The 12463-nt window shown below is 43.1% G+C and overlaps 1 pseudogene; it reads left to right on the top strand.

Moving 5' to 3' along the window:
• The first annotated feature begins 633 nt into the window (after nt 1-633).
• Nucleotides 634-12219, top strand: LOC125840683 (filament-like plant protein 4; annotated as a pseudogene).
• The last annotated feature ends 244 nt before the right edge of the window (nt 12220-12463 follow it).

The following is a 12463-nucleotide window of genomic DNA, read 5'->3' as shown; positions in this document are numbered from 1 at the left end:
ATTGGTTTGCAAGCAATTGCATAGGAGCGAGGTTTTATCTTGTGCACACCCAAAATAATTTTAGTATGCAATTGATGGAAATTAACTCCAAGAATAACAATATAGAGGATGGAGAAATGTAACGTACAATTTCATTTTTGAAATTATTTTAAGAGAAATAAAACCTCAAAAAGAATATAAATCAACCATTTATAGAAAGTTTGTAGAGTGTCAACCCGAACCATATTAATTACTTCAGTTCCAATTTATATAATTTACGTAAATTGACTGAACATGAATATTAAAAAATATAGAAAAAAATATAATTTTTTAAAACTGTCTTTAAGAAATGAATTTTTTAAATAGAAAAATAACATTTGTGAACTTTTTCTCAAATAAATGGAAAAAATGATAATTTCATTAAATATTTGTCAATTAAACAAAAAGAATTGAATAAATAAAAAATGCCTCACAAGAACGAATCCCTTCAAAAAAAATCCGTTGTCCGCTCCTAACGGATACCTAAATCGAGTCAATTCAAATCAGCCCTCTTTTCCCCGCTTATGCATTATAATAGTAACAACTTTCTTCTTGTTTTCTTGAAGAAGGAGGAGAAGACGACGACCCAGTTCATCTGTGGCGAAGAGACAAGCAATGGCGGCTAATTCATCAGGGTTGGAAAATTGAATGCTGGAGTGGGACCGGTACTTTCTAATATCTCGAATCATACTATTGTCTCTGCTCGATTTCTCATTCCTTCAAACTTTGTGAGTCTTTCTCTGTTTACGATGTGTACTTGTAGGAAAATAATTGAGTTTTATCTTCGTTTTGTGTATTTTTTTTATTACTGGTTTGATGATTCACTTTTTTGTTTGTTGGTTATAGGGTTTCTTGCGTAAATTTGTGTAGGTGCGTTTTGTGATTTCTTTTTTTCTTGGATTAAATAAATAAAATGGTTAATATTACGTGGGGTTTCGTGAAAAAATGATTGAGAAAATCAAATGAGGTTTTTTTTTTGGTCGAGATTGTGATATTTGGAAGTTGAATTCTTTGTTTATTGACTTCCCTTGGATAAACAAGTTCATTGTCGACTTTGATTTTTGAATATTTGAAGAAAGTTCCAATGTTTATATGTTAATAGGCTGAAGAAAAATTTCTGCTTTACAAATGGATATAGTAGCTATTGAAAAATGTTGTCTTCTTCGTTTTACATGATATTTTGAATCTGGATTAGCTTAATTTTCATGTTTTGGGATCATTTAAGCGTACGTATGTCGTGCCTTCGTGTTTAAATTTCTGTCTTAAGTACTAGCCATTTAATTTGCTCTAATAAATAATAATAATCTAACAGTGAGTTCTAGCTTTGTTCTGAGTCTTTAATCTGTCATATTGTCTATTTTTGAGCATCCAGTAATCATTTATGGATATTGGCGGCTTATATGCTTTAAGCTTTTTATCTAATTTTGTTTAGCCTAACTGCCATTGAATTTCCTGTAATATTTTATTTTTAAAAATGATCAAATTTATCTGTGTAACTAAGTTTGTTTGTCCTCGTCTTGATAATAAGTTGTCCCTAAAGTTTGTCTAGAATCAGTGTTTCGATCATTATTTTGGTTTCAAGTGTATTCATTAATTCATTTTTCTCCAGTTAATAGTTGGCTCTTTTCTAAGAGCATGAATATATATTTTGATCAAGATTGTGTTTATTTCTTCCTTCTCTTAGATACTGTCAAATGAGTTTGTGTTAGTTTTCCCTCTCATTATATGAATTCTGAAGTGCATTGTAAAGTAACTTCATAAATTATATATTGTCCACTTCGTCTAGCATCTGGCAAGCCTGTTTAGAAATAGGGTTGGTTGTAATGATTTACATGTTCCAGTGATGCCCTGTTTGTGGCCTGATGCGATCCGAAATACTTTTACAGGAGTCAAAATCATTTTTGGCTTTGGTCCTTGACCTAGGATTTCCGTTTTCTTCTCATTCTTTGTGGCCACCACATCAATTAGATTATCTTGCCGTAATTCTTCATACCTTTTCCTTCAGACAATCTATCAATATGTTTGCATCTACAACAAGGCTTCCATGTTGACCTTTAATCTACAAGGACTTGTCTAAAAAAATTGCTGCTTAATTTGGTCAATGCTAGCAAAGAACTACTACATTTATCTAAATTTTGAGGCTTATAGCTTTAGGTTGAGATTTGATGGATGCTGGTCTTAAAATTAACTTGAAAAATTATAAGTTCTAGTTTAGTTCTTAAATTTTGTTTGCTTCTCTAGTCTCTACATTACAATCTTATTGGTGCTAGAAAGAAGAGGACATAGTTTTCAGTTTGGTAAATGAATCTCGAATTGTTTTGACAATTATACATTGTGAGAAATCTTCATTCAATTTGTCGTCTTGGTGATTTATGTTTTGTTTTCCGTTGTATTTCAGAGTAAACAACAAATCAAGAAACTGAAGTATGTGCAAATTTCTGTTGAATCTTATTCACATTTGAGAAGACTGGAGGATCAAGTTAAGTCTCTGGAGGAACAAGTGAATGGCTTAGAGGATGAAGTCAAGGATTTGAATGAAAAGTTGTTTGCTGCGCAGTTAGAAATGACTAATAAGGAGAACCCGGTGAAACAACACGCTAAAGTTTAAGCTGTCTTATGTGATGTTCCTTATTGACATATGTTTTTCTTGTACTAAGTGTTCTGTAACTTAGTATTGAGTTATTTTATTGACATCTCTCTGAATAGGTTGGGAGAAGGCTAAGTCAGAAGCCGCGACACTGAAAAAATCACCTGGAGTCCTAGTACTTTTGAAGCTTACTGCTGAACACAGGGCATCACATTTGGATGGTGCACTGACTCACATGCGGCAGATACGTAATTTGAAAGAAGAGCATGAACAGAAGCTGCATGACGTGATTTAGAATAAAGCCAAACAGTTTGACAAAATTAAGCATGAGTTTGAAGCTAACTTAGACCAACAGTTACTCAGGTCTGCAGCAGAAAGTTCTGCACTCTCAAGCTCTTTGTAGGAGCGTTCTAGCATGGTGATAATGAAGCATGAGTTTGAAGCTAACTCGGACCAATAGTTATTTAGGTCTGCAGTAGTAAATTCTGCACTCTCAAGCTCTTTGCTGGAGTGTTCTAGCATGGTGATGAAGCTCAGTGAAAAAAAAATCCCAAGCTGAAGCAGAAATAGAGATGTTGAAGAGCAATATTGAGTCATGTGGAAGGGAAATAATTCTCTGAAATATGAACTCCATATTAACTCAAAGGAACTAGAAATTCGTAATGAGGAGAAAAATACGAGTGTATGGTCTGCCGATGAAATGTTAGTGAGCAAAACAATAGGGGGTGTAGGGACTCGACGTCTCGGGGCACGACGACTCAAGAAAGGGGGGGGCTCAGGAACAGTGCCTCGAGGCCGGAGGGGGGGACATAATGACTCGAGGTGGGTAGGCGGGGAACGACGCCTCGAGGCAAAGGAGGGGCGGCCTCGGGGCAGGGGGTCTCGAGGCGGGGACTAGGGGGTGGGGTGGGGACAACCTCGGGGTAGGATGCCTCGAGGCGGGGGGTAGGGAAGGGGCTGCCTCGGGGAGCGATGCCTTAAGGCTAGGTGTTGGGGGGTGGCTCGGGGAAGGATGCCTCGAGGCCGGGGGTGGGGGTGGCCTCAGAGAAAGATGCCTCGAGGCTGAGGGGCAAGGTGGCCTCGGGGCAGGACGCTTCGAGGACGTGGGGTGGGTGGCCTCGGGGAAGGATGCCTCGAGGCCGGGGGTGGGGATGGCCTCGGGGCAGGACGCTTCGAGGACGTGGGGTGGGTGGCCTCGGGGAAGGATGCCTCGAGGCCGGGGGTGGGGATGGCCTCGGGGTAGGACACTTCAAGGCCAGGGGTGGGGAAGGGTTGGGTGGCCTCGGGGTAGGACGCATTGAGGCCAGGGGTAGGGTTGGCAGCCTCATGGCAGGACGCCTCGAGGAAGGGGGTGGGGTGGAGGCCTCGGGGAAGGACGCCTCGAGGCCGGAGTGGGGTGTGGGGTGGCCTCGAGGCGTCCCGCCTCGAGGCCGGGGGTATGGGTGGCAGCCTCATGGCAGGACGCCTCGAGGAAAGGGGTGGGGTGGAGGCCTCGGGGAAGGATACCTCGAGGCCGAAGTGGGGTGGGGGGTGGCCTCGGGGTGAGGCCGGGGGTGGGGGTGGCAGCCTCATGGTAGGACGCTTTGAGGAAGAGGGTTGGGTGGAGGCCTCGGGGAAGGACGCCTCGAGGCCGGAGTGGGGTGGGGTCTCGGGGCGTCCCGCCTCGAGGTTGAGGTGGGGGCAGGCTCGGGGCTGGATGCGTTGAGGCGTAGGGTGGGGGGAGGCCTCGGGGAAGGACGCCTCGAGGCCGGAGTGGGGTGGGGGGTGGCCTCGGGGCGTGGTCGGGGGTGGGGAAGAACGCATCATGGCAGGACGCCTCGAGGAAGGGGGTGGGGTGGAGGCCTCGGGGAAGGACGCCTTGAGGCCGGAGTGGGGGGGGGGTGGCCTCGGGGCGAGGCCGGGGGTGGCAGCCTCATGGAAGGACGCCTTGAGGAAGGGGGTGGGGTGGAGGTCTCAGGGAAGGACGCCTTGAGGCCGGAGTGGGGTGGGGTCTCGGGGTGTCCTGCCTCGAGGCTGGGGTGGGGGCAGCCTCGGGGCTGGATGCCTTGAGGCGTAGGGTGGGGGTGAAACTTGGGGCGGGATGCCTTGAGGCGTAGGGTTAGGGGGCAACTTGGGGCAGGAAGCCTCGAGGCCCGGGGTGGGGGGTGGCCTCGGGGGAAAACGCCTCGAGGCCCGGGGTGGGGGGTGGCCTCGGGGGACGCCTAGGGTTGGGGAGCGGCGGCCTCGGGGCAGGACGCCTTGAGGCCGGGGGTGGGCGGCCTCGGGGCAGGACGCCTCGAGGCCAGGTGTGGAGGCCGGGGGTGGCCTCGGGGAAGGACGCCTCAAGGCCAGGGGTGGCATCGAGGAAGGACGCCTCAAGGCCGGGGGTGGCATCGAGGAAGGACGCCTCAAGGCCGGGGGTGGCATCGAGGAAGGACGCCTCAAGGCCGGGGGTGGCATCGAGGAAGGACGCCTCAAGGCCGGGGGTGGCATCGAGGAAGGACGCCTCAAGGCTGGGGGCGGGGGGTGGGTGGCCTCGGGGCAGGACGCCTCGAGGCCGAGGGTGGCTAGGGGCAGGATGCCTCGAGGCCGGGGATCGGGGGTGGGGGCGGCCTCGGGGCAAGACACTTCGAGGCCAGGGTTGGGTTGGCGGCCTCGGGGCAGGACGCCTCGAGGTCGGGGGTGGTAGGGTTGGTGGCCTCGGGGAAGAATGCCTCAAGGTAGGGGGTGGTGGGGTGGGTGGCCTCGGGGAAGAATGCCTCGAGGCCAGGGGTGGTGGGTGGCCTCTGGGCAAGACGCCTCTAGGCCGGGGGTGGTGGGGTGGGTGGCCTTTGGGAAGGACGCCTCGAGGCCGGGGGTGGCCTCGGGGAAGGACGCATTGAGGCCGTGGGTGGCATCGGGGAAGGACGCCTCGAGGTTGGGGGTGGGGGGTGGGTGGCCTCGGGGCAGGACGCCTCAAGGCCGGGGGTGGGGGTAGGGGTGGGGGTGGCCTCGGGTTGAACAAGTGTGTACAAGTCAATTTCTTTTTTTATCTTATGCTTGCTCCTTGACCTCTAGATTTCCGTTTGCATCTACAACAAGGCTTCCATATTGACCTTTAATCTACAAGGACTTTGTCTAAAAAATTGCTGCTTAATTTGGTCAATGCTTGCAAAGAACTACTGCATTTAATCTAAATTTTGAGGCTTATAAATTTAGGTTGAGATTTGATGGATGGTGGTCTTAAAATTAACCTGACAAATTATAAGTTCTAGTTTAGTTCTTAAATTTTGTTTGCTTCTCTAGTCTCTACATTACAATCTTATTGGTGCTAGAAGAAGAAGACATAGTTTTCAGTTTGGTAAATGAATCACGAATTGTTTTGACAATTATGTGAGAAGTTTTCATTCAATTTGTCTCGTCTTGGTGATTTATGTTTTGGTTTCCAGTGTATTTTAGAGTAAACAGCAAATCAAGAAACCGATTGGTCCAAAGGGCAGGTCACCGACGTATTTCTCGGTTATAAAAAAAAAAGTATGTGAAAATTCTGTTGAATCTTATTCACATTTTGACTGGACTGGAGGATCAAGTTAAGTCTCTTAAGTAACAAGTGAGCTTAGAGGATGAACTTAAGGATTTGAATGAAAAGTTGTCTGCTGGGCAGTTAGAAATGACTAATAAGGAGAACCACCTGGTGAAATAGCACGCTATAGTTTAAGCTGTCTGAGGTGATGTTCCTTGTTGACTTACGTTTTTCTTGTAATAAGTGTTCTGTTACAAGAAAAATCACCTGGAATCCGTCACTCTTTTAAAGATTACTGCTGAAGACCCGCATCACATTTGGATGGTGCACTGCTCGCATGCGGCATATACGTTATTTGAAAGAAGAGCATGAACAGAAGCTGCATGATGTGATTCCGAATAAAGCCAAACAGTTTGACAAAATGAAGCATGAGTTTGAACCCAACAATTCCTCAGGTCTGCAGCAGAAAATTCTGCACTCTCAAGCTCTTTGCAGGAGCATTCTAGCATGTTGCTGAAGCAGAAATAGAGATGTTGAAGAGCAATATTGAGTCATGTGGAAGGGAAATAAATTCTCTGAAATGTGAACTCCATATTAACTCAAAGGAACTAGAAATTTGTAATGAGGAGAAAAATATGAGTGTACGGTCTGCCGAAGTTGCAAATAAACAACACTTGGAGGTAGTGAAGAAAACTGCAAAATTGAAAGCAGAGTGTCTTGTCCGGAAGAAGTTACCTGGGCCTGCAACCTTGGCCCAAATAAAGCTTGAGATTGAGAGTTTGGGTAGAGATTAGGGGGACAGTCGTGTAAAGAAATCCCAAGGAAGGCCTTCTATAGTCCACAATTTTCCAGTTTGCCAGATTTTTCATTTGATAGTGTGCAGAAGTTCCATAAAGAGAATGAGCAATTTAACGGAACACCTTTTGGCAATGGAAGAGGAAACAAAGATGTTGAAAGAAGCTTTGGTACATCGGAATAGTGAAGACGTCCAACAGGCTTCAGAGTTTGGAAGCACAGCTGCAATCAAATTTTGAACTGAAAAGCCCACAAAAGTCCACTATTCGACGACAGCCTTCTGAGGGTTCCTTTAGCCATGAAGCAAATCATCTTCCAAGATTGGCTTCCATGTCTGAAGATGGAAATGACGATAATGTTAGTTGTGCTAGCTCTTGGACGACAGCATTAAGGTCTGACCTCTCCAATGTCAAGAAGGAAAAGAACTCTGACAGTCCACATAAATCTGAGAGTGCAAGCCATCTGGATCTCATGGATGACTTTTTGGAGATGGAGAAACTAGCTTATCAGTCCAGTGACGCAAATGGAGCAGTTTTAAGTCCAGATATTCCAAATAATGCAAGACCCGAAACTACAGAAGTTGACACCTCCATGCATGTCACCACAAGCCCAGATTCTCAGCTGAAAGAACATAATGAGACAAGTGTATCAGGAGATAATGCATCTCGAAACGAGGAAGTATCATCACAAAGTCATCAACCTCTTTCAGATACATCCATTTCCATGAAGCTCCAATCAAGAATTTCAACTGTTTTGGAGTCTTTGTCAAAGGAAGCTGATATTCAAAGAATTCAAGAGGATCTCAGAGAGATTGTGCAGGAAATGCGCAATGCTGTCGTACCGCAATCAACTAAGAGCATTGTTGAGATAACTCTTTCCTTGAAGACTGGTACTGAATCTCAGCCCTCTCTTGATGATGGCGAGGCAAATTTAGAGAAGGAAATTCCTGTCTTCTGTAGTAAGCTTATCCTGCAATGAGTGACATCCATGGTATTAGCAAAGAATTAGCAGATGTTATGTCTCAAATTCATGACTTTGTACTATTTCTGGGTAAAGAAGCAAATGCTATCCAGGGAACAGCTCCTGATGGAAGTGGAATCAATGAAAAATTAGATGATTTTTCGGCCACTCATGTTGAGGTAATAAGCAACAGGTTGATTATGGTGAATTTTGTCCTTGATCTATCTCATCTACTGAGTAATGCGAGCCAACTACACTTCAATATGGTTACAAGAATTCTGAAACAGAAATAAGTACTTTTGATTGCATAGACAAGGTTGCTTTACCAGAAAATAAAGGTCTTTAGCACTCAGGAGAGGTTTATGCAAACGGTTGTGCTCATTTTTCTGATTCGACTTCTGATCTAGACATTCCTCATAAAGGAAGTCTTGTTCCTACTTCAGAGTCAACATCAACTTCTTTGAAGTGCTCGGTGGAGGAGGTTGAACAATTGAAATTAGAGAAAGAAAATATGGCTCTTGATCTTGCTAGATACTCTGAGAACCTGGAGGGCACAAAATCCCAGTTGGCTGAAGCCGAGCAACTCTGTAACATCTCGCACCTAGAAACGACTATAAAGATTTTAAAATATGAAAATATTGATTTTTTTGGAAAGAATAAGGAAATCTAGAAATTGTCTAAGTTAAGAAAGTGAGTTTTGGCCATTTTCAAACGGCCATAACTCCTAGCTCAGGATGAGTTAGGAGCATATCTTGATATGGTTGGAAAGCCCTTGGATATCTTTCCAACGCCTCCAAGTTTGCGCGATTTCGACATCGTATGAGTTAGTTATGTCCTTTGGAAGTTGGGCTGTTGGAATACAAAATTGTCTAATCCGAATTTAGGGAAGGGCAAAATAGTCTTTTCTCTAATTTATTTCCTAATTCTTTTTTAGGGATTTATTGGGGTAAAAACTTATTTTAGTCAGATTATAAAAATTAAACTCACGCTTAGGGCTTGGAGAAAAGAGAAAAGAAGAAAGAAAGGGAGAAAAGCCAAGATTTCGCCAAGAACGTCAAGCGTTTGGAGTGGAATTCGTCGGGGGTGATCCCTATTAAGGTATGTGAGATCTTTTCGTGTTGGGTTAGTTCACCCACACACCGACTTGTTCAATTCAGCAAAGATTGGGGTTGTTTGAATGTTAAGAAAGTGAAGTTCTTGAAGAACATTGTTGAATTTTTGTTGGTTGATTGTTGAATGCCTAGTATTGATTTGATTCGTGTTTCCGGGTTGTTTTTCGAGTTAAATCTATTGGGTATTGAGGGTATAAATGATCCTAAGTGTTTGGGGAAAGAACTATGGAAGTTAAGAGGGTTTAGAGATGAAAAACAGAGAAGAAAATCGTCAAAAAAACCTGGGAAGGGGGTGGGGTGCCGCGCCAGCCAGCGCGCCCCAAAAAGGACTCTGAAGTCCACCCCTTGGGCGACGCGCCAGCTAGCGCCCCCCAACAGTCTCTCTGACGTTTGAGGGCTGGCGCCTCGCGCCTCTCAGAGCGCCAGGGACGCCAGTTCTCCCCATTTTGTTCCCCACCTTCTCGTACTTGTTCCTAAGTGATGTACCTAAAGTACATCTAAACATCATGAAATCATCCATAAACATGAGATCATGAACCTTGAATCCATAATTCAATTCAAGGAGTTAAGTTCAAAGTCAAAGAAGTTAAGAGTCAAGTTTAGAAGTTAATGAAGCAAGTCAAAGCAAAGCAAAGTTTCTTAAAGTTTTCAAGGGTCTTTAACAATATTTTAACGTCGTTTTAAGACTTAAGTTTTGAAGTTAATCAAGAGTAAAGCTATGGTTTGAAGTTCTTTTCTTCAAAGAGTTATATGGGGACAATGTATTCCCAAGAAGTTTAAAAGAAATGTTTTCACATTTAAGCAAGATTGGAAATTGAGATTTCCAAAGAGCCTTCGGGCTAGTTTTCAGAAAAGAGTAATCGCTTTCTAAATGAAGCAAGAAGGGAAACTTTGATTTCCAAGATAGCCTTTGAGCGTTCTTTTGAGCACTAATCTCAAATCACAGAGGAAATATGTTTTAAAAACATAAGAGCCAGTACATTTTTGGGAGTAGTAATGAGCACCGAATTGGGGGAGTGTTCAAAGAACCCACAGCCCCCATAGAACCATGTAGCCATCATGGGTAGAAGAGGTTCATACTTTTTAGATGAATCCTTTTCAAATTAGATTAGTGGATCAATTAGGCAGTTCAGGTTCTATACTTTTGGCCGGATATAAGAGGCTCTGGCAGCGTGAGGTTGATCGATGTATCATCACTATAGCTCTTATGTGATGGTTGTCGGTTAGAGAAACTCCCACAACAGTTATTGTATTTTTATATACATCAGTTCATTTGTATTTCTACATACATCTCAAATTTATTGTATCTTTGCATACCCATAGAGTTTATAACATGTTTTTAAACAACTTTTCTTTATATTGCACTTGTTTTAAATTGCTTTATATTGAAATGAGTTAGTCAGGTTGAGTTGAGTTGAGTCAGGTAAGTTATTCAGTTTCTTTCAGATTTCTTCTAGCCTATGTATTGCTTAACATTCCAACTCGCATACTCGTATATTCAATGTACTGATTCCAGTTGGCCTGCATCTTATTATGATGCAGACGCAGGTAACCAGGATCAACATCTGGCACCTCGTTGATCCAGTTGAGCAGCTCAGAGTCAGTGGTGAGCCTCCTTGCATTCCAGAGGACTCTTTTATTTGCTTTCAGTCTTTCATTTATTAGGATGTTGTGGGGTTTGTCCCAACATCCCTCTCAGTATTTTAGAGGCTTCATAGACAAACAGATAGTTAGTAAGTTAGTAGAGCAGATGTCTTTCTTTATCCTTCAGATGCTGTTTAATGACTTAAGTGCCATTTTGGCCAGTTTATTATTCTTTAAGTTGTTATTTGAGACTGGTTATTTGAGTTAAGTCTTCCGCTGAGCTAAGTATGCCAGGCCAAGGGTTCGCTTGGGCTAGCAATGGTCTTCGAGTGCCAGTCCCGCCCAGGGTGTAGGCTTGGGGAGTGACAAACTCCTAGTAGAGGTTAAGTCACAATTGGTATCTGCTCAAAAGGCAAACAGTTTGGCTGAAATTCAGCTCAAATGCATGGCAGAGTCATACAACTCCTTGAAACTCAGACTGAGGAGTTGCAAACTGAAGTCAACCATCTTCAGGCCAAGATAGGAAGCTTGATAATGAGCTTCAAGAGGAAAAGAAGAATCATCAGGATACCCTAGCTAGTTGCAAGGATCTCGAAGAGTAACTACAAAGGTTAGTGGTTTTTTATCCACATTGGCTTGGAATTATAAAAATTTGACTGTCAAAATTAGTTTTTAAAGTTATCACATTGTTCTTCTTCCTATCGAATGGATTTTACTTTAGTGTGGAGGTAGCTACTGATATCTCAAATACTTGAAGTTTTTGTGTATCAGTGAATTTTGCTCCAACCCCCTAATCTTTGGATGAAAAGAGTCAGTTTTTTCTTTGACCATGATTGTCTTATATTTTGAATTATTAACTTTTGGTACTTATTGTACTTTTTATATAGTTTCTTAAAATCTTATTTTAGACTTGAAGATTCTATGTCTGAATTTGCGAAGAAAATAAAGTTGTGCAACTCTCATACTCCGGACCCACCCACAAAATGAAACATAGGGGGTAACACGGAAGGAAAAGGAAAAAAATATGTTTCTATGTGATTTCAATAATTTATAGCTGATCCAATGTCAGGGTCTCTTGTGAGTTTTCACCCTGATTAAGGTTCTTCATTTACCTGGGGTTTGCTGTCTATATAAATCTTTCGGGAACAACCTCTTTACCTCTTATGGGGTAGGTAAGGTCTGCATACACTCTACCCTCCCTAGACCCCATCTGTGACATTACACTAGGTATGTTGTTATTTGCTGTCTATATAAAGGGTGTAGGACTAGACTGCTCGTTACCCGCTGCTCTGTTGACCAGCATTGCTTGTTGATTTAGTTTAGTGGCACTTAAACTGTATTTAATTGAATTTCCTGTTTGAATCAGGATGGAGACTGCTGCTGATCTTGATGCCAAGACCAACCAGGTAGCTTTCTTGCTTTGTAATAAGTGATTAATCCAATCCATTGTAGTTGTGTATTTGATGCAGTAGTTTACAGAACTAAATTTAGTCAGAAAAAGATTGTGTTTCTTGTTGGTTGTCTGGACTTTTGATCTAATTTCACATTAACTCAATAAAAGACAATAGATTTCAGTGATAGTGATGCTATGCAACTGAACATTGACATAAAAAATTTCAGACTTAACAGCTGCAGCAGAGAAGCTAGCTGAGTGTCAAGAAACCATATCAGTGATAGATTAATTGGCCAAGGTTGAGATTCAGTATGGAGTTGTTTGCTGGATTGGTGCGGTGGCACTACTTGTCAACCTGCTAAGCTTCTGAATAGACATAATTAAGGAAAATCTACTTGAGCTATATGCATAACAGAATTGCTTCAGTCAGGGTACTTTTACTGACCTCATTACTCATGGAAAGGTTATGACATGCCTTGAATTTAATGCTACATGTTCCGTGGTGTTGTCAGTTAAGTTTCTTGTGGTTTCAT

This window comes from Solanum verrucosum, unplaced genomic scaffold (genome assembly GCF_900185275.1).
Source record: "Solanum verrucosum unplaced genomic scaffold, falcon-dt-bn FXZP01000176.1, whole genome shotgun sequence".
Classification (NCBI taxonomy): Eukaryota; Viridiplantae; Streptophyta; class Magnoliopsida; order Solanales; family Solanaceae; genus Solanum; species Solanum verrucosum.
The sequence above is the reverse complement of the archived record's forward strand: the minus strand, read 5'-3'. Positions and strand labels throughout refer to the sequence as shown.